The sequence below is a fragment of the Lepidothrix coronata genome, unplaced genomic scaffold (genome assembly GCF_001604755.1).
Source record: "Lepidothrix coronata isolate B3197 unplaced genomic scaffold, Lepidothrix_coronata-1.0 Scaffold94, whole genome shotgun sequence".
NCBI lineage: Eukaryota > Metazoa > Chordata > Aves > Passeriformes > Pipridae > Lepidothrix > Lepidothrix coronata.
Genome location: NW_016690274.1, coordinates 209,027 through 229,569, shown reverse-complemented (window position 1 = coordinate 229,569; position 20,543 = coordinate 209,027).

Genomic DNA, 20,543 nt, shown 5'->3' with positions numbered 1-20,543 from the left:
TAGACACCACCTTATCATCACATCTCCATGGTCCCTCATTGCACAGACAACTGCAATGTTTATCTGCAGTCTCAGTCTCCCCATACACACACACTTCTTGACTTGCGAGTAATACAACAGCAGCGAGATGGGATCTGATTGAATGGGCTGGTGTATCTGTTTAGTCCTGTAAGACTGCTCTAATTTTCCTACAAGTAATGAAAGATTTTGCTTTCTCTTCAAGGTTCCTGGAGATAATGATATACCATAGCCAGCAGAGGTGAACATCTGTTTTAAGAACTGTGAACTTAGAGGAACTATTTGTCTATCTGATCTTCCTTTTTTGTTTTTCAGTGTACCCTATCCATTTCTCTGTTAATTAAATATATGTGAAATCACTAAACCACTTGGTTGAAGAAACAATTAAACAAAAACTGAAATAAAAAAATGGGAAGGAGGGGACTCTCTTTTTTCCTCTCAGCTGACTCTGCTTGGTAGAAATTGCCCTACTTTTTGAGCATGCACTTTCTTTTCCTTTCACAGAAAGACTTGAATTCATGAGGGCATATCCACCTAATGACAATATGGTGGAGTTAACCCATGAGAACAATGCATCCCATTAATCTGCTCATGCCTAATTGGTAAGTACAATATAGAACTGGCATTTTAAAGGCAGACTGTAAATGTATGTGGATTGGTTGCTATTTAATTGATGCAACGGCACGCAAATACTCGTACCCTAAAATGAGAGTGAGTGAAAGCAACAAGAAGTTATGAATCACATTTTCCTTTTGAATATTACCCACGGCAGTTGTAGGCAAAAAACAACAAGCATTAAGCTACTGCCATCGACCTCTGGACGTGCTCTCTGAGGAGAAAAACTATTCCTTGCCTGCTGCACTGCCCAGTGCCCTGCAGCAGCCTGGAGCTGGGAAGCCTGGGAGCTGTGGGACGTGGCAGAACAGGGAGTCATCACTGCAATTCCCCATGTTTACCTTGCTGTCTTCTTTGCCCACAAGTGTGTGGGCAATTCCTTGATTCCCTAGGAGCTCAGCAGGGACGGGGGAAACCTCTGACCTGGCCAGTGCTTCTGTTGCACCCCCACCTCTGCTCTGCCTCATGGGAGGAGGAGCAGCAGGCCCAGCAAGTTGGCTCTGGGATCCAAGTGTTTCCTGGGAATGGCAGCAAGAAGGGAGGGTGGAAAGCATGAAGGATGATGAGAGGTGGTGGGTTACTCCATTGCAGAAAAGGAGTGAAGCAGAGTCACAATGAGGCTCTGGTCCCTAAAGACAAGAGCTTAGACTAGTGGCGCTTTCCAGGACAGCAGAGCGCAAGCAACACACTTTTGTTTCACCAGCTGTATTCATCTTTAAACAATACTAGAGGAAGTGGGATGGCTTTGCAGGAGGTTGAAAACCACCCTTTCATAATGCAGAGCACATCTTCCTTTACAGGCATGAGAAAAGGGAGGACTGCTAGAATCCAAGTCCTTTGGCAACCCAGCACTCATATGACTAGAATATTGCCTATTACTTCCCACAAAACCATAAACTTCTTTGATAAAAAGTGAAGTCCCACGGTGTTAATAAGACTGTCACTAAAGCAAAGTGAAAAAAGCTGAGCGTTTTTCTCTTGTGTCCAACCTCATTCTCACCACTGCCACCAGCACTTCACATCATCTGCACACAAAAATGTTAACTTTAGCCTTCCAGAAACCTCTTTACTAAGTTGTTCCCTGTAAATATGACAGATTAGTTCTTGAGCCTTCTGACTGAATTATTTTTCCAATGTCAACACTATCCACTGTGTGCAGGCTGCAGTCATAATCTGTGAAATGAATAGTACTTGTTAAAGTTCTTATAAATAATCTTATCACATGTATATAGCAGAAATTTACCCAGTTGAAAAAATATGGTTCATGAGACTAAATTTTTGCAAATAGTACCCCTCTGAAAAAGGGTTTCAGTGGTGTAGGGAAAAAAAATAGAAATAAGCAAAAGGGAAATGACAGCCCTACAGTTCCCTGTGTTGGATGTGACAAGGGTGTAGCAATCTTCACTTTTCTACATCTGCAGCACAGCTGGTCCGTCCCTTATCTGAAAAAGACCAGAAGATCTCCTGATGTGTCTTAATAGTATAAATTCAAAAGCAGTGGAAGGGAGGATGGAAATGGTGGGAACTTTGTGGGTGGCAGGGACATGGTAGATATATAGGTGATAGTTTGGAAGGGAGATGGGAGGAGATAATGAGGTGGGGCAGACATGGCAGAAATTACTCATTTCTACTGTTTCCAGACCATTAGTATCATATCCTCAATTGCCTGGCAGATGTCCTCTGTATCTGAACAATAAGAGTTGGAACAACACATTTTTCTGGTCAGGCATTTGCCTTTTCAAGTGATAACTCCTCCTCTACCAAGCTGAAATGATCAGGAGAAGGTATCCATAATGCTACAGCAGCTGGAATCCAGAAGACTGACAGGAGAAGCAGTGCCCACAGCACCAGAAGAGGTGAGAACAGAGGGCTGTGTGCAGAAGGCACCCCAGCAGTTTTGGAAGGGAAAGAAATGGGGAACTTTTAAATTGCTGAGCATGAACTAGTTCTTTCCAGAAAACTGGATTACAAATAATCCTGTCTGTAAAATTACTAGGAAAAATAAAAAATAAAACAGCTGATCTCAGTTCATCTCTCTCTTTTGAGGAGAAAAAGAGCCTGGAACAGTACTAAGACATGCATTTCTATTTACAAAAGGTTCTAATGTAACAACTGCACCAGTATCCAATCCGGATTTTCAAGTGAAATCAGCTTTGTGGGTCATTTGTGCACTCACAGTATTGGCAAATGAAGGTGATATCACATAACACAAAGCCATACATTTTTCCCTAGTTGCCCTAATTGTATTTTGCTATTAAATGATTATCATGCAAATGCTGAAAGGGTAAGAACTTGCGTGGTAATGGAAATCCTCTCTGTTCCTGTAATCTATTTATTAAGATTTTTCTAATTATTTTTATATTAAAAAAATAGAATAAGAAATATGAGTACAAAGAAACTACAGAGAAAAGGCATTTGTGATTGGATTAGTGAATCCAGAACATAATCATCAATAGACGTCTTTATTATTAAAACACAGTAGCAATTTTGGCTGAATGATTAGCCAAAGTTTCAAAGCCTTGCAGAGTTGTTTCTATTTGCATAAGAAATCAGCAGTGTAAGTCAATTGTACTCTTGGCATAATCTTAAAATAAACTTGTTTACTTACCCCGCCCCCAAAAACCAGAGGAAAAATTTCACCCAAGGCCCATTTTCCTGAATGCAATAAAAGCTAAATCAGCAAAGTCTGTTATTCCCCTTCAGGAATTCTCAGATCTACCACCCTAGAGACCTTAACACCCAAGCCCTGCTCGCTGGCAGCTCCCTCTCTGCAGCACATGACCAACTGTTCTTGTGAGACTCTTGCCCTCTCAATAGCAGCTTCAGCCAAGAACCACTCTGCTTGCAGCAATGAGTCATTCAAGCCATTGACTAAGCTCTGTACACCATAGTTCTTCACAGCATTGGCCATCCACCAGGAGGGACCCAATAATTCCCAAGGAATTCAGGGCATCACAGGCTTACCTGTGTCAGAAGTTTGGGGAAGTGGACCAGGGACCACTCAGCAAGGCATCTTTGTGTTCCTAGTGGATCTGCTACACTGCATTAAAATGTCCAGTTAGCAGGTGCTTCCTCTCTATTCCTTCAAGGATCCTTTTCCTCATGTTTCACATTGCTCCAGTGACATCTCCCAGTGCATATTTGCTAATCTTTTATTTCTAATAACACAGATAAGACATAAGATTTATACAGACTCTGTCCCTTACCTTGCCTCTTTGCCATTTATTTATTTTTCTTTCTTTTTCCTGAATATCACCACGTAATATTTCTTTTGTCACAGCGCACTAATTGCATGTAACCTTTTACTTTGATTTGTCATTTCATCCACATGTCACCTGTATTGTAAACACCTGTCAATTCCTTTTATTGAACATCTTTAAAATCTGTGCTTGGTTAATGACTGAGGCAACTAAAACTCTGATGCATGCCTTGGTTCTTTCTCAGCTTGAATATTTAAACGGGTTTCTTGTAGGTCTTAATGCATTTATTCTATCTAAATTGCAAGCTGTGCTGTCATTTGCCTGGCGTGATTTCTTTTTTTTTCCTTTTGTTTTGGTTTGGTTTTGCTGTCATTGATGTTGCATGCTTCACAGATTCCTCATGAAACTCTTGTTACCTGAGTCACTCCTATTTTATTATTCTTATTTCACTCCATTTGAGATTTTGATACAGGCCTTGTTTTATTCCAGCTATTTTTTATAGAGTCTGAGGAGGAAGCTATGAAATACGAATACAGGGTATGGGTCTAATACCTCAAGACCTTTGCCTCCTAACTGATCTGAGGCTGTCACTTCTCATGCTGTCCTGACAGTTACACAAAGATTTCATCTAAGAACAGAAGTTGGAGGACTAAGCCATTGCACATGATTAGTCCCCTGCAACAAGATGCAACCTGACATAGTCCATGGAAGCGTAGCATAACATTTCAAACATGCCCAGAGATAACAGTCATTTTGCAGAAATGCTACCAAGCATCTGATGAAAGCTACAGATTGAGTACTAGGAAATCCTGTTGCTGGTACAAATCTGGTACATCTTTATTTCTTTTCCCGCTCTTCTTAAAATTGCATTCTCTGTGATAGACGTATTAAACCATATTTCCCCATTACAACAGCAGTACTTTTTCATCACCTTTAATTATATCAGACGCAGCTCACCTCCATTTACCTGATGCATTACTGTCATTTTGAAGGGCAGATGTTCTTACATCCTATGCTTCAAAAAGCTCAGCTCTTTTCTACTGCTTTACAGAGACATGCTCCAATGAGAGGTACCACTTGCATGTGACACACTGTCTGTCTCTGTACTCCACACCACCACGTGCACAGATGCTTCCCTTAAACTACTGCAGTTCATCACCATTCTGCTCCAACACATCCACTGTACATTGGTTTTACAGCTCTACTTGGGATTACTATTGCAATATTCTGGAGTATTTATCTGATTTTCTATAAGGGAAATGTTCATCATGTACTGCTACCTGGAGACCAGCAATTCCAGTTCATAAGCTTTCAAACTTGTTTTCATTCTGTAATGGAGTGAAAAGCCCATCTTTTGAGAGCCTTCACAGGCTTGCATTTTGCAAAATTGTTGACTTGCAGAATAAAGAAACCCACCAACTTTGGCTTAGAAAATTGGAATTTTACAGCCTTGAGAGACAAGGAATCTTGATCCTCAAAAAGTGCTCTTCTTCACTCCTTCTTTCAAATGAAAACCCCTCAACAAAGCATTTATAGGAGAATGAAAAAGCACATTTAATGAAAATGCAAATAAGATCCAGCCAGCTCTCCTCACACTCTTTATGCTGAATCCCAGACCCCAGCCCTTCACAATACCCTTCAAAATACATTTACCATACAGTGTGCTTTTTAGACTCCTTGTTTGCTTTCCACTTTCATCAGCTGGTCAAGCAGGCAATAGGAGAAGGCATGGAAACGTCATAAATCTATAAGAGACCTGATAAAACTTTTAGAGCAGCTCCTACCTCCCCAGCCCAGATGAAGGTGTGATGCAGGACACATTGGTCGTTCTGGTAACATCACACCATCCCTCTGGCAACTGTAGCAGCAAGGTGTCAGCATGACATGCCTTGGTGGCCTCACCATCTTCAGATGCAGAGAGGAAGATGGCAATATTATCTTCAGTAATTCACACCTCTCCTGGCATAAGGGCTCTCTGGGGGTATGCATGCAGCTCAAAGGCTGGCCTTTCACTTCTTCCTAGAAAAGCAAAGGAAATATTTTTTTTCCAGACCACTAAACAAAGTTCACACCTTTATTTCTGAAACACCAAGGAAGGAAGGCTTTAAATAGTACATTTCCAGAGCGTCTTTGTGCAAATGTCAGGGATAAATGAACTCATTTGAACCACAGAGCAGTTTGCTGCTACAAAAAGGTGACCTTCTTGAGGTGCCTCAAGAAGGGAATTGCCAGCACCATCAAATCACAATCACAGTGTTGAAGCTCCAGTATTCAGTGAGAGACATAACTCCCAAGAGAGGGGCAACAGCTACCTTCTCTTCACCCTTTCTTGAAAAAAAAAAAAAAAAAAGAAAAAAAAAGAAGTTTGTTTAAAAGAAACAAGACCACAGCAGCCCTTTGACCACTCATTGTCAAGTGATTAGTACAACACTTTGAGAAAAGCTGTCAGCTTTGTAACAGAATTGTTATATTTCTATTTTCAGTAATAACCTGAAGAAGACAATCCACAATATTTTCCTTTTTACCTATTGCCAGGAAAAGATACAGAGTTTGTGAGTCTAGGCACACATTGAGAAGTGAGATTAGTGAAGCTGGTGTTACTCCTTGCTTATAGAAGGAAAACTAAAAGACCTTCTCACATGACCATATGGCAGGAAGCAAGATCCCTTACAATACATGCTCCCAGGCTAGAACCTGAAGCTTATGTTTTCATAAGTCATTGGGACTTCACAACCTGTTCAGGGATCAGAGAAGACAATTAAACCAGCAAACATTCTTTTTCATTGTTCTCAGTGGGAATTCTTGGTGCCAACCACTCTGAAATGACACCCTTAATATTCTGATTTCAGAGCATTTATACCCTGTGGGAGTTTTGTCCTCTGACTGCGTCGACTCTAACTACAGTAGATGGAAAACTGAATGAGTTGAAATTGGTATTATCAACTGGACAGCAGAAACAGACAGATAAAAAAATCACAGATGATCTTAATGAGAAAATGTCATGTACTATAGAATTCTGGGACTAGTTGGACTTCTATAGCACCGTTATGTGCGTCTTCCAGACCCACGGGGCAATGCGAGTATAATGTGCTCAAAGGTTTAAGGATCCTATATATTAAAAAAAAAAAAAAGAAAAATTCAATTCCCTTTCAGAATATTATTGAATATACCAGGGCATCTGCAGCTTGAGCATAACAGTGCCAACAAAACCAACCAGATCTGTTTCCTCCTCCCTGAAATTTAATCTGTTGTTACATTGAATATTATCACCACAGAGGGAAAAATTCAGCATCTGAATTACTCTGGAGTGAGGTTTCTCTAGGATTTCAAGAAGAAATCCCACCCTACATGACAGTGTTTTGCTTTGATTAAAGCAATTAAATTAACTTCCTTATATCAGAAGATATAAGGAAGACATAAAATACCTTCCCATCTTCAAAATTCACCTCACCTTTGTAGTATTGCAACTGATATTTATTCGGGTTAAAAAAAATGAAGCCTTGGTCTTGGGAATCTTTAAATATGTACATAACCTGCGAGGTAAGAAACACAAAGCCCAGTTTCACACTTTTTTTAGGTGAATGCTACAATTTGTTTATGTATGAAATATTTTTAAAAGAGCAAGGTGTAAGAGAGTTATTAGAAATAGTAGAACTAATTTTTAGTGATATGACGTTATGGCAGAAAAATTGTCTTTTAGAATCTGAAAAGCACCCAGATGATGTTTACTGGCAATTCTGGAGGTAAAAGAATAGGAATTTTGGGGGGTTGATTTCTGTTTGCTACTCTCTCTCTTATTTAAATGCTATTTAGAGTAAAAAAAATTGATATCTTTCATGTTTTCTTAAAAGCCAGAGAAGATACTGTCCTTAGAGCCTTTATGACTTATTGCTACCATTTGGGAAGCAGTTGTTTCCCTCTTTTACATTTTGAGATTTTTTACAGGGGAACTACTTTCTCTTAATTCTGTTACAATTACTTTCCAATAACTTTTTCTCAGCTAGTAATAACTAAGAACTTGGCTTAGCTTTGCAGCTTAAAGAAATGGAATTTCTTCTCATAATATGCTTTTAAAATCAGTTCCTTCCCACTTTAAGTCTGACTACCTGAAAATGATCCTTTCAAGGCCAAAAGAACAATTGCAAATGTAGGAATTTCAACATTCTTACCACAGATTTTTCAACACAATTTTAACATGGAAAAGTGTCAGAGTTTGGATTTGGCTCCCACCAAGTCCTCGACACCACAGCAAAAGCCCTTCTTCCCCCCCTTTTGGGTAAAGGAGAGAGAAGGAAAAAAAAAAACAAACAAAGAACCGAAAATAACAGAATTAAAGCAATATATATATATATTTACACTTAATTACAGTTACAAAAACACTATATACATATAAGAAAAGAGAACCCCAAACCCCCAAAACAGAAAAAACAGATATACCCAACTAATAAAGAACTAACAAACCAAAATTTTAACACTTTCCTTAAGAAAACGAAAGCCACTCTACCAAATCTCTCCTCTCAGATTGGAAAAATAACGCAGGCCTCACTCCCACACAAGCGAGACCGGCTGCAAGGAGTCTGATGTCTCCAAGTCCACCAGAAGAGAAGAAGAAAGAATGTCCTCTCCCCTTCTTATCTATATGTTTGCTTATGTAAAAAATAGGATAGAATATTGGGGCATAGGTACTTCTTTGGCTTTGAGCTGGTTGCCAAGGAAGGCCTATATCAAACCACTACAAGTTCATTTTTCACCATTGTTTACTGGCAGCTTTTCATTCCTTGGAGTACAAGGAATAATCAGAACTGCAAATCCATTCAATATAACAAATCAGTGTGTTTAGATTCCAATGGGCATTGGCCAGAGTCCATCCCAATGCTGTTTTTCCTTCATTTAAAATTATATTTTAAAAGAGTGAAAAAATATTCTAGTAATCAAAAGAAGGAAATAAAAAGAGCCCACACCTCTTATACAGTAGCTACAAGTGCAAGAAAAATACAGGTTCAACAGATATTTGGGCAATGCCAAACTTCACTTATGTGACCAAAATTAAGAGCAGGTCTCAGAAGATCTCTTCTGTATCCAATGCAAAGCTTTACCTGTAACTGAAATATATTCTAGAGTGGAAGGGCTAGACATTACCATGAGTTTTTACTTCCTTTTAATGGGAAAGAGGATCATGCATGTGTGTGCATGCGCACAGTGTGCAAGTTTCTTGTTCTTTCCATCTGAGAAAATGTTGGAAAGGTAGGTCTTCCTGATCCTCTCCTTTTTTCTTGAGGGAAATCACTTGCAGCCACGAGAACCAGGTGGAAGCCACTCTTGCTTAATGCAGTGGAGATCAGGACTAGTTCACTGTCTTTGTGAGAACAGAATCTGCAATAAGAATTTGAAAGCTATCAATATTGGGGAAGGCCTACGGAAACATTTCACGGGTGCATTTTCACAGCCGAGAAATGAAATTGGTTTTAATAAAGCCAAGCAAAAAAGGCTTTAATAGGACTTTAGCAATGCATAAGACTTCAGCAGTCTTCTGCCCAAGGGTGTCTTTCTCACTATGTGTAGTAGTACCTTGTCACCAGACTAGGTTTTAATTACACAAGCCATGGGCAAAACTAAGTCTGCTTTCTAATATCATTTTGATGTGGTATTCCCTGTATCTCTAGGAAATTAAGATCCCTGCTATGCTTATCCTCTCTCAAGCATTAAACGGCAAGTGTCATTGACAAAGACAAGAGTTATGCTCTATACTGGTAGTGGGGGAAAAGCTGAATTCTGCCCATTTCAGCAAATGACTTAAATCCCCTACACACCTCTAGCAGCTCTCAGAGATGTAACTTACCACTTGTGCCATTGCAATTAAAAGGTATTAACCCCAGGACATGTCAGACACCCGTTGCCAAAATGCCTTCCTTTTAATTAGTTCAGATTTCCAGTTCTTTTCTGGAGCGTAAAAACTGCAATACCACAGCACCAGATGAATTTGCTGCTGCAGCTGCATCACTTGAGTCCATTGTGAACTCTCCGCCTCCTAGTTCAGAGTCACACCACTACAGCTCTCTGAAATGACCAGATATAATTGGGTTCAGTGGAGTTCAAAGCTGTGCTCCAGCTTCCTCATATCAAAGTCCATTGACTCAGTGGCAGATGAAGCACATTGAAATTCTGGGAGAGTGGGAGGGAAGTTATGAGCAGACAACATTCAGGTCTGACCTGTTAGATGCCAGGATGCAGGGCACAACCAGATCTTGGCTGATTTTCCAAGAACTCGGGTGTAGTCCCCTGGAGAAGACTTTCTCCTCCTCTAATTGCTGCAAAACATATCTTACTTTTGCTCATGTACTTTGCCAATTTCATGGCTTGATACTTCTGAGACTCAATCACTTTTTTTTTAAATGTCAGGACTTTCTCCTGTGATTGTTCATTCGTTATATTTATTTTCTTGGACATTATTTAACAAACCATCCCTGAAGAATTTTCAGCTATTAACTTTGTCAAACAGAAGCTCAAGCGAGAGTTAAAGGCAAAGGGTCCAAAAGAAAAAAATCGGTCAAAGCACCTCCAGGGTATTCATCAGCCCCCAAAACTCATTTCAATAATTCTTTCTCACAGGACAAAACCAAAAAGGAAATAAAATGGAAGTTCTGTTGTTGTTGGTATGAGAACATAAAGCGCAAATGAAATCTAGATGAGCATAGCAAGCCTAGGGTTCTTTGACCTAGGTAGTCAGGATATCCAGATCTTCATATTCATTCCTGACTGATTCTTATGCATTGTCCATTTCTACCTCACATTCACCTCTGTAAACTCCAGGCCAGCAATAACAGCTGCCCAGCCACAGTGTCACAGGAGAGCCGTTTGGCTCACATTGCTCTCAGCAGCAGCTCCTGGTTTTTGAAAACCTGGGTTGATGTTCCCTAGCAACCTCGTTCTGTGAAGAAAACCTACTTGCTGCCACTAGTAAAACTAAGGAAGCTGTAAGTGGCAGTGTAGCTAACTCACCTTGTGTGGTCTTCAGTAAAGAATATGAAGATGATACTATATAATGTAACATAGTTGTATAATCTTGGTCATCCTCCAGGCTGTAATTGCAATTTAATTCTGATGAACAGAACATGATGAAGGATCTGAGCGCCCAGAAGTCCATCTGGTTTTTGCCAAATACACCAGCTGTACTCAACTGAGAATGTATGTCCATTCATTCTGTGCACATAATTCTTAACAGTATGATTTCATGCAAAATATTGCTTCTTTCCGCAAACCCTGCCTCACCAGGGACTGTGCCCTTTCTTAAAAACACTGATTAGACATAATTATACACAGATAAAGAATGTAACGAAGTCATTGTTGTTGCTGCATGTAAGTCACTGTTTTTCTGCAGATGTTCTATGTGTCTGCTCCTGACACAATCAGACCCAGTCATTTGGTCATTTGTTTGGCCTTGAATATTTCAGCATTAACCAAAAAAAGGAAAGAAAAAGGAGCCCTTTAAATCAAAATAACTTTGCTGTACGTAGCAAATTAAAGAATGTCAATTTGGTATTTTGTAATGTCACATTAATGTTTTTTTTCTTTTCTGTAAAGATACATTGGAGATCCAAAAGCACAAGGCAGTAGTATCCACCCAGTACCTGAACACTTTGTTCAAGCTATAGAGACAAATGTTCAAAATATTTTATCCAAACTTTTATTATATTACCTCTGATCCTTGAGCTAGTCTGGATGTCTTAGTCCAGGATTCACTGCTCTATGTGAAATTGTTGGGTATAAACCTATATTTTTTTTCTTTCAGAAATTTTTTTTTCAATATTTGATAAGAATTAAGACACTTGTTTTGACACTTTCAGCTAAATTTGAGAGAGATTCATGTGGTTTTATGTGAGTCAAAAGTATCTTTTTTAGTTATATATCTCCTCTAGGATGTTTATAAGTATCACTAAAGAAATCTATTTGTATCTGGCATGCAACAAGGAACAAAGAGCCAATCCCCACTGAAATTGTATGAAGCATCTCCATTAATACCTATTAGTTTTGAATCAGGTCACCTACCAAGTGCTATTAGGATTTCCCCATGCCGTTACAAATGGGCCATTTCTATAGGGTTTTTTCCTGCAGTAATTTTTTTTTTTTTAATTTGTTCTCAGTCAGCCTGAAATAATTTGTCAGCAGTATAACTGGAAAAAAATTAGAGGACTGACCAACACAAGTGCCGGGTGACTGGCATTGCCATCTTAGCAAAGGTCCAAATTCATGTTCAAATCTCTCACTCTCACATCCAGTGTCAAGCAGGTTATTCACTGCAGGTCTCCTGGGAGAATGTTTTAACCAGCCAAAAATGTAATGAAGTTATTTGTGTAGCTACTGGGTAAAAAAGGAGTGAAAACATTGTGTGGGAAACGAAATGTTTCTTCTGAGACACAATTATTTTTCCTTTCTTTTTTATTTTTTTTTTATATTTTGCTGAACAAAAAGACTGTTTCAAGTTGAACTGAAACTTTTTTTATATTCGTTGCTCTGCAGCCCAACAAAAAAAAAAAATCTGTTATTTCCACTGTGCTATTTCTAACTTTTCTATTTTATTCAAACTTGGTTTACACAATTTGCTTTCTAAGGAGCAATGGCATCAGGATCTGTAGAACAGCCAGGGTCAAAATTTCGCTATTTTTGAATACACCTACAATATGCACAGATTTGCATAATAGGCCCTAATGCCTCCTTCAGAATCATTATGGTCTATTGAGTAAATAATGTGTCTATTGAAAATGGTTGAAATACCCATTTAGTTGATAGACTCTATTGACTCCTAATAAGAAGTTATTAGAGTTGAATAAATATTATGCATTTTAAAACTTGCCTAAATATATTCCATTTCACATATTTTCATATTTACACAATCGACTGTAAAAAACATGTTGTATCTGCTCCTAGACAGCTCCAAGAGAGAGCTTCCCTTTTTGTAGGGTTTTTTCTTAACTTTGCAGGTGCTAAGGTAGGTTTTATTTGAGTAGTTGTTTTGGTTTTGATGAGACTGACATGGGGGAATAAAATCAGAACAAGAATGAAAACTAAACTACATGAATTGGTACTTAAATAAAATTAAGTTTTATGTTTTCAAGGAGTTAGCATAGGATTTAGCCATACTCTCTCAGGTTTATATGTGGGATTGCACAACACATTCTTTACAGTCAATTGTTTAAATATGCTAATACATAGAAAAGAATGAGCATAGTTAGGCAATGTGTAAAATGTATATTTTCATTTACTCAGGCTTAAATGTTTTCTTGAGAACTGAAAGAATCTCTCAAGTTAAACCATACTTTGATAATTATCCATATATACATTTTTTTTTCTAATCTATAGCAATTCTGAAGCAACTCTAAGTAGCTGTGACTGTTTAGCATAAAGATTTCAGACTCCAGATGTGCCTTACATTGTTTTGTGTCTCAGAGTTTCAGATCTTGTATTCTGGATTGCACATCCTGCTATTCCATTTGCTGCCATGTGGACATAAAAATTAGCCAGGATGCAAAGCTGGTACAGAAGCGTCTGCTGGATGTGCTTACTTGAAGTGAAAGCAAGCCAGGGAAGTGGCTGCTGCTGTTCTGCTCAAACAGATGGTTCAACTGTTTGTAAAGAGCATGGACAGGTACAGATAGTGACAGAAGTGATTGTTTTATACATTTTCACACCAGCTGACTCCATGTTCTCTAGCAATCACAGACCCTGTTTGCTGTTCTCTCGTTGCTTTCAAATGGTTCACATATTTATGCACATTTCTGGATCTCATCAGCCTCTAGAAGACCACCAGGAAAACTTACCAGCAGTTTGCACAGGCATCAAAGCAGAAGACCTGTCTTTGTGGCCCATATGAGCCACATAGAAGTCCAACACAACTGTATGTGAGGACTGCACATAGACCTGAGGAGTGTGTTTTCAGAGGTTGAACTTGGTCACTCTAAGGTCTGACTATGCAGTCACTGACTGTGTCTACTCTACTATACCTCTTCATTAGCTCAGTTTTCCAAAAGGTTGCCTCGACTGTATATCGCTGTGACAGTGTTATGCAAATTGTTTTCTCAGTTTATTTAATTTGATGTTGGCAAGAATGGAGGGTTAATGGCCTTGGCACAAACACATCTTGCTGCTATTTTCCAGACAGCTCCTTGAATATCTGAACAGGCTTCTTCAGTCTCACAACAGCAAAGAAACAAAGAAAGGTCTGATCTAGTTTTTAGCCATATCCCATTGTGGACTAAAAATGCTGAGATCTCCAAACTGTAGCTGATTTGTCCTGTGCAAGGCACACCTCATTTGGTTGTTTTACTCCTCTCTTTCCTCTGCTGTCTACAAACGTCTTTCGCATTTTATCCAGCCTGCGCACATTGCAGAAAGTGTGGTCCACAGGCCACCCCCTTCTCCCTTCTCCCTTCTCCTCTTCCACAAGACTCCTCTTTAAGGTAGGTCCTTACCCAATGAGCACCAACGTATATGCAGGGGACACAGGTCTTCCAGAGCACTGACTTGTGAAAAAACCATGATGCAGAAATGATTTCTATATCCTCACAACCTATATGGTATTAAATAATTATCTTCTCTGTGACTGAGGGGTACTGAACAGTCAGTGAGAATGACTCCTAACAAACTGGAATATTCTCCACAGATACACTTCAGTACTGGAGGTGCAGTATGGCCCCATCTTTCACCTTCACCTTTAATTCACTTGTCTTCCCACAGTCACTTTTCCCTGGCTGTCAGAAACACAGAGACAAGTGCATTCTGTGTTCCATCAGGTGTAGTGTTTCACAGCTAGGGCACCAAAGCCTGTCATTTCTGATATTTCTATCCTGACACATAAAAAGCAGAAGTTCAAGAACTGAATTAAAAAGAACAGCTTAGGAGAGATAATAGATAATTAGGTTATCCTCTTTATTTATTTTTTTTTATTTGTAGGAAATTGATATACATGTTCTCAGTGGTTTGCATAAGTCATTTCATTTCTGTCTTTCACTGTCCCTGAATAAACTTGAAAGCACCATCTGATCCCTACTTCTGGGTGCTTATGGTATGACTAAAAGTTGATGATATTTTCAGTGTAAGCTTCCCTTCCTCTCCTTCCTTTCCTCTCTACCCAACAAAAAAGTTTGAACACTCCACACTTTCTATACCTCTGGCTCCCAGGCAGCATTTGGAATAGTAGAAGCACTGGAAAGCATGGAAGCCAAATAATACTAGCAGGGCAAACAGAATGTAATTGCTTATGTGTGCTGGTTATATCCTGAAACAAATTGTTTCCTAATGCTGAGGTCAGACAGGGTTTAATTAGAAGAAATACAATTGGTGTAAAATTTTGCAGCAGGCTGCTTGTTTGGTGTCATGCCAAGTCAACATCAAGCCTTTCCAAATGGAAATTTTCATTAGAGGCCATTGGCAGCCTGGTTAGGCTAGGTTTCAACTTTTCCGAGTCTCCTGGTAACATGAACCTGAAACAGCATATCTGCTTCCTAGTAACAGGCTGTCCCTGTTGCAACTGTTCTCACACACGCACACAGCTTCTACATATGCAGTAACATGTGTGTGGCTACTTTCTTCTGGCCTGAAGCTGTCAAGATCTGCATGCTGGTAGGACTTATCTTTAGCTTTAAGACTGTGGATAATGACATTTTATTTTCTTATTGCTTTCATATCAAATATAGAGAAAGAAGCCTTTGAACCTCAGCAGAGTAAGGGAAATTTCTAACCATTTTTTGTTGAGTTGCGAGTCTTTTTTTGCTCTCTGTACCACTCAATGCAAGGTTCTCAAGGATCCTTACTGATGCTCAAAGCACTGATTCTGCTCTTTACACTGATTAACACAGCCTCAGTGCTTGTGCTGCCAAGGTTAAGGTTGTATCAGCATTTCCTCTACAGACCCTTCTGTTCAAGAGAAAAATGTTTAACTTGAATGAGAAAATTTGCCTCAGGGTGCAATTTTTTTTTCCCTTCCCCTAATGTTGTGAGTTAAGCTGATGCTTATAAAACCAAGGGATGGGCATTCTGGCTTATAGCAAGTAGGCATTGAAGGCTTAGCATACCTCAGTCACAGTTTGTGTCTTTTCTTCTTATGCCCATCCTGACATAGAGAACACTAATGAACAGACCACAAAGGAAGTGTGACCTGATGTGTGCCAAATCTTGTGGGCTTTAAAGTTGAGCTACCAGAGATATTTACTCCAGAAAGTGCTGTCAGCAAAAGGCAGGAGCAGTGGAGAATTTGTGGCCACTGTGAAAGCTGGCTCTGATAGCAGGTGAGCTGGCAGAGAACAGCTTGTAAGCCAAACTTCCCGTGCAAATAAGACAAGCCAGGTTATAGGAGGGAGAAAATGCTGGGAAGAAAGTGGCAGAGACCCAAGTAGATAGTCATTGCACAGCAATTTTTTAAAGTAAACAGAAGCCTTTTCATTTCAGTATCTCTCTGCCCTGGTTCAGACTATATCCGAATCAGCATTTACAGAATGCTCCACCTCCTCCCTGAAGGTGACATTTTCTCTCCTCTGTGGTTTTTTAACCAGTGGTCAGTGTCTCATTTTCTCTCCCCCTTCTGCTCTCAGTATCTTTTGACAGAACAGTACAGTCTCTTTCCTTTTCCCTTCCCTTATCTGCAGGCCAGCTGAGGGGCACTGCTGCCTCTGTCCTCCTTCAGCCCCGCACCAATCCTACTGTATTTGTCTTTTGTGTATTTGTCTTTGAATCCTTATTCCTAGCCTGCTGTATCTACTTTGCTGTTCATGTGCACAGCTCACAGCAGCAATGATAGTTAACAGTATTCGCTGTGGGTAGGTATGTGTAGGGAAAGAAAATAGAAAACCAGTTTTGTTGCTGTTCCTAATCTCTGCCTACATGCTCCTGCTAAGGTGTAGTTTCTATAGGAGGAGCAAAAAAAGGGCCATTCAGAACAAAAATATGGGAATATCCACTGCACACACATGGTCTTCCACACAAGAGTGCCTTGAAATATTTGTGTTGTGAAATCTATCAAAAATCTTTGGAGAGAGATTTGGAGCTTGACCAGATTCTGTGGAGTTTAGGGAGGAAAATAACCTTTTATATAGAATGCTTTTCTTTTTTTTTTCTCCCAAGGGCAATTAGCAAAGGATTTTGATATGACTAAATGGAGATTTCCCATGTTTCTGTATCTGTCTTTTCTTTGCTTCTAGGGTGCAAATTTAGGGCATGTTTTGCGGTGCCAATGGAGTATTAGTTTTTTCCCCAGTCTGTGGCACTGATATCTCATACTGGCACAGATTTTACAGTTTCAAGTCCGTGGCTGGGGGGACACAGCCAGGTTAAAACTGAGATGTGAATGGTGGCCTGTGCCTTGGCTGACCAGAGCTGCTGTGTGGCCCTAGGAAAACCGCTACACGTCAACTCAAAGATCACCTTCACAAACACCCTGATAACCCATACGCTTCCCACTCCCATAAAAGTCCACCGCTCTTTAACTCTTCTGGGGCTGACTGGCTACTTGATTTCCCCTTGGCAAAGCGAAGGCAGCATCACTTTTTCCTTCATCAAAGAAATAAACGAACAGCAAGGTAGAAGAGGGCAGCATCTTGACTACCTTTTCTTGAGGTATTACCAATTTGGAGTTTAGAGTTTCTCATTTTATTAAACACACTTTCATGAACGTGTGACTATGAATGTATGTACTGGGCTCTGGTACTGGCACTGCAGCAGAGGATCAGGTGGTGAGGTGGGGGTTGAAGGATTAAATATAGTTTCTGCAGTGTGATCATCTCTCCTCTGTTTTTAAAACCTCCAGCCTTTTTCTGAATTACCCCGTGGGTAGCTTAGTAACAGATATGATGGTCCATTCTTTAGTGCACTTAAAAAAACTCTAGAAAATATACTACCATTCTAGAAAGAAATAAACAAAACTAATGAGCTGAAGGTGTTGTCATGGAAGTGTTACTTATAAGCATGGAAGGGGCAGCTGCCCTTCTGAGCTCTGCTGAACAGCCAGAGCATAAAGCAGTGCTCTCTGTCACGTACAGCCAGGAGGCTGCGGGCTCTGTAAACGCTGTTTGTACAGATGACGAGTCCCCTGCCGAAGCGGGTGATCAGTGGACCGGGGTCAGAGACATTAACAGGCTCAAAGACACGATGCTGGATGATCACTTGTACCGGCCATTGCCATGCAGAAGGCACATTAGGGGGAAGCTTGGCAGAGCTGGGTAACACTGAGCCTCTCTATTTGCATGCAGCACAGGAAAGCAAGAAGTGCTTGTCTCCTGTTTAAAGGCAGCTACTGCTGCTTCACTGGGAGCTTTGGCCTTTTCAGTGGGGAACCCAGGAGACAGGCTGTCAAAACAGAAGTCTCTTGTTCTAACTACCAAGCTCACGAAGCAGGGATAATGAAAATAAATAAATAAATAAATAAATAAATTTTTAAAAGCTCAGATCAGTCAAACCAAAGAGAGTTGTTGTTTCTTGGTTGACTTATTTTTTCCTTTTCTGAAGTTATTTGGTTGTTTTGAGTTGGTTGGATACAGAAGCATGAAGTGTGGAGTTCACTCAAGACATTGAAGATAAATTCATAGTTCAGTTTTGCAAAAAGACAAACAAATAAAAGTTGACTTACACAGTGGAGGTTTTATATTTCCTCATTGTATTTCTTCTACTTTGTACAAATCTTCCTGGAAATCTCTGTAGTAACTCTTACTAACTGTGTGATGCCTGCTGTGCAGGGCAGAACTGATCAACTGCAGGGAATCCTTCCATTTTCATCTGTTTTTTTCAATCGTGTCAAATTCCTTCTCTTTAGTAATCCCCCTCATTCCCTTAGGAGCTAAAAGAAGATTTAATTGTTAAATTTGCATAGTAATTCAGCAAACAAACTCTCCAGTCTAGTGTAGATCTTTAGCTGTTGCAGGCTTAATTTTATTTATAAATCACTCACTTGCCTATGCTCAGTCATGATGGCATTTCATACTCAGGAGGCTGATGCAGAGAAATTATTGAGGAACTGTCCATGCCAGGGCTTTTTCTTTTAGGACTACTCTTTTATAAGGTAGCTTATTGCAAGATTATTTTGAGAATAGGGCTTTGCAGGTGGATTGTGTTTGCCCATTCTCCACAAGTATCCATGTCATAAAATAATCCTGCCATAAGTGGCTTCTGTCTGGTAGACCACTTGTTGCAATTCTGAATATGAAAAATAGCTTAAATCCTATTTAGTGAAATGAAACACAGTAAATACAAAAATACCTTCACTGTTGCTGGATTACAAAAAAAGAGTTTGATTTTAAATATGATTTGCAAGTGTGGAGATTTGCAAGGTTTCTGCAGGACATGGGAAAGGTGGAACATTGTTAGAGTGAACAGAAAACTCCAGGTTTCTAAATGCAGTCCACAATACCTCATGCTAACATCTAGAGACTTTTAAAATCATGATACAGGCAGTTGTATTACTAGGCTCAGCTGTCCAGAGATGTGGTGGCACAATTCAGTGGTGCAGCTTTAATATTTAATATTTTGATGCTAAAACTGTCCAGAATTCCCTTTGCATCTCTACCCTGAACTACTGAATCTGTTCCCTGTGACAAACCATCTTGACAATCTACAGGCTCAATAACGAAGAGGAAACTCCACAGCGGTGAGGAAGAGGTGTTGTATCCGAGAGGCAGTAGCCTGGCTGAAGGTGTGCAGAGCTCCTACCTTCAATGGTCACAAACTGAACTATTGCAAGTGTCCTTTCCCTGTGAAATTGAAGAGGTTGTGCAGCATCCAAACTTTGAAGTTTTGAAGACCCAACCAGATGAAGCCCTGAGCAGCTTGGTCTGAACTCATTGCAGACTTAACTTGGCTGGGGGCTACTTTACTTTAAACAGTTTATTCAGAGATGTATTTCAGCAGTGCATTAAAAAGCATGTATTTTGCTTCAGAAGGAAGCTCCCAGTGCTTCACATCCAGCACATTCTCCACATTCTAAAGTTTTGGAAGAAGTCAGCCAGAGAAGACTCTGGGCGACATCCACAGACCTGCTTACTCAGAAATAAGCACAGAAATTCAGAAAAGTAACACAGCCTGCTCCATTAGCTCTGCTTAGAGCTGCAAGCGCAGCTGAGCTGGCCGTGATAAGACCTTCATTGTTCCTCCTCCCACCCACCAAGACTGGGCTGCATCTGCCTCTAAGCACTGACCGTGTCTGTCCCCTTTTTTAGTTCAGACAAAGCCTGAATTAAACAACAGGCAAATGCCTCTGTCTATCAGAGATCTTTACTGATGTCCACTGAAGAGAGTCCTAATAAAGTATATCCCACAGAAGATACTTACTGACTTCCCTTTTGAAGTGAAGAATAATGTCTTACATGCAATAAATTGCTTGCAGCAAATAATGTATCACATGGATGGAGTCAACACTTCCTTCTAGTAATATCTACCATCAAATATCTGAATTAATTATTACTTTTGAATGAGACACAAACCCCATGTGTCACCTCCAAAATGTACTTTGAGTGTTAAATCCAGCTCACACAGAAGATGTTAGGTATGACTGACTCTGTGGCACTGTCCATTTTCAGTTCCAAAGCTACTCAGCCATTTTTGCTAGGAACACTTGGACATACCTATTTCAGGCCGTTTAAGAAAAATGTGTGCTTGTCATTCTGAAACTTATACTTCATGAACATCCCTGCCTTTAACTGATAAAGGAAATGTTGCAGAAATAAGTTTGAA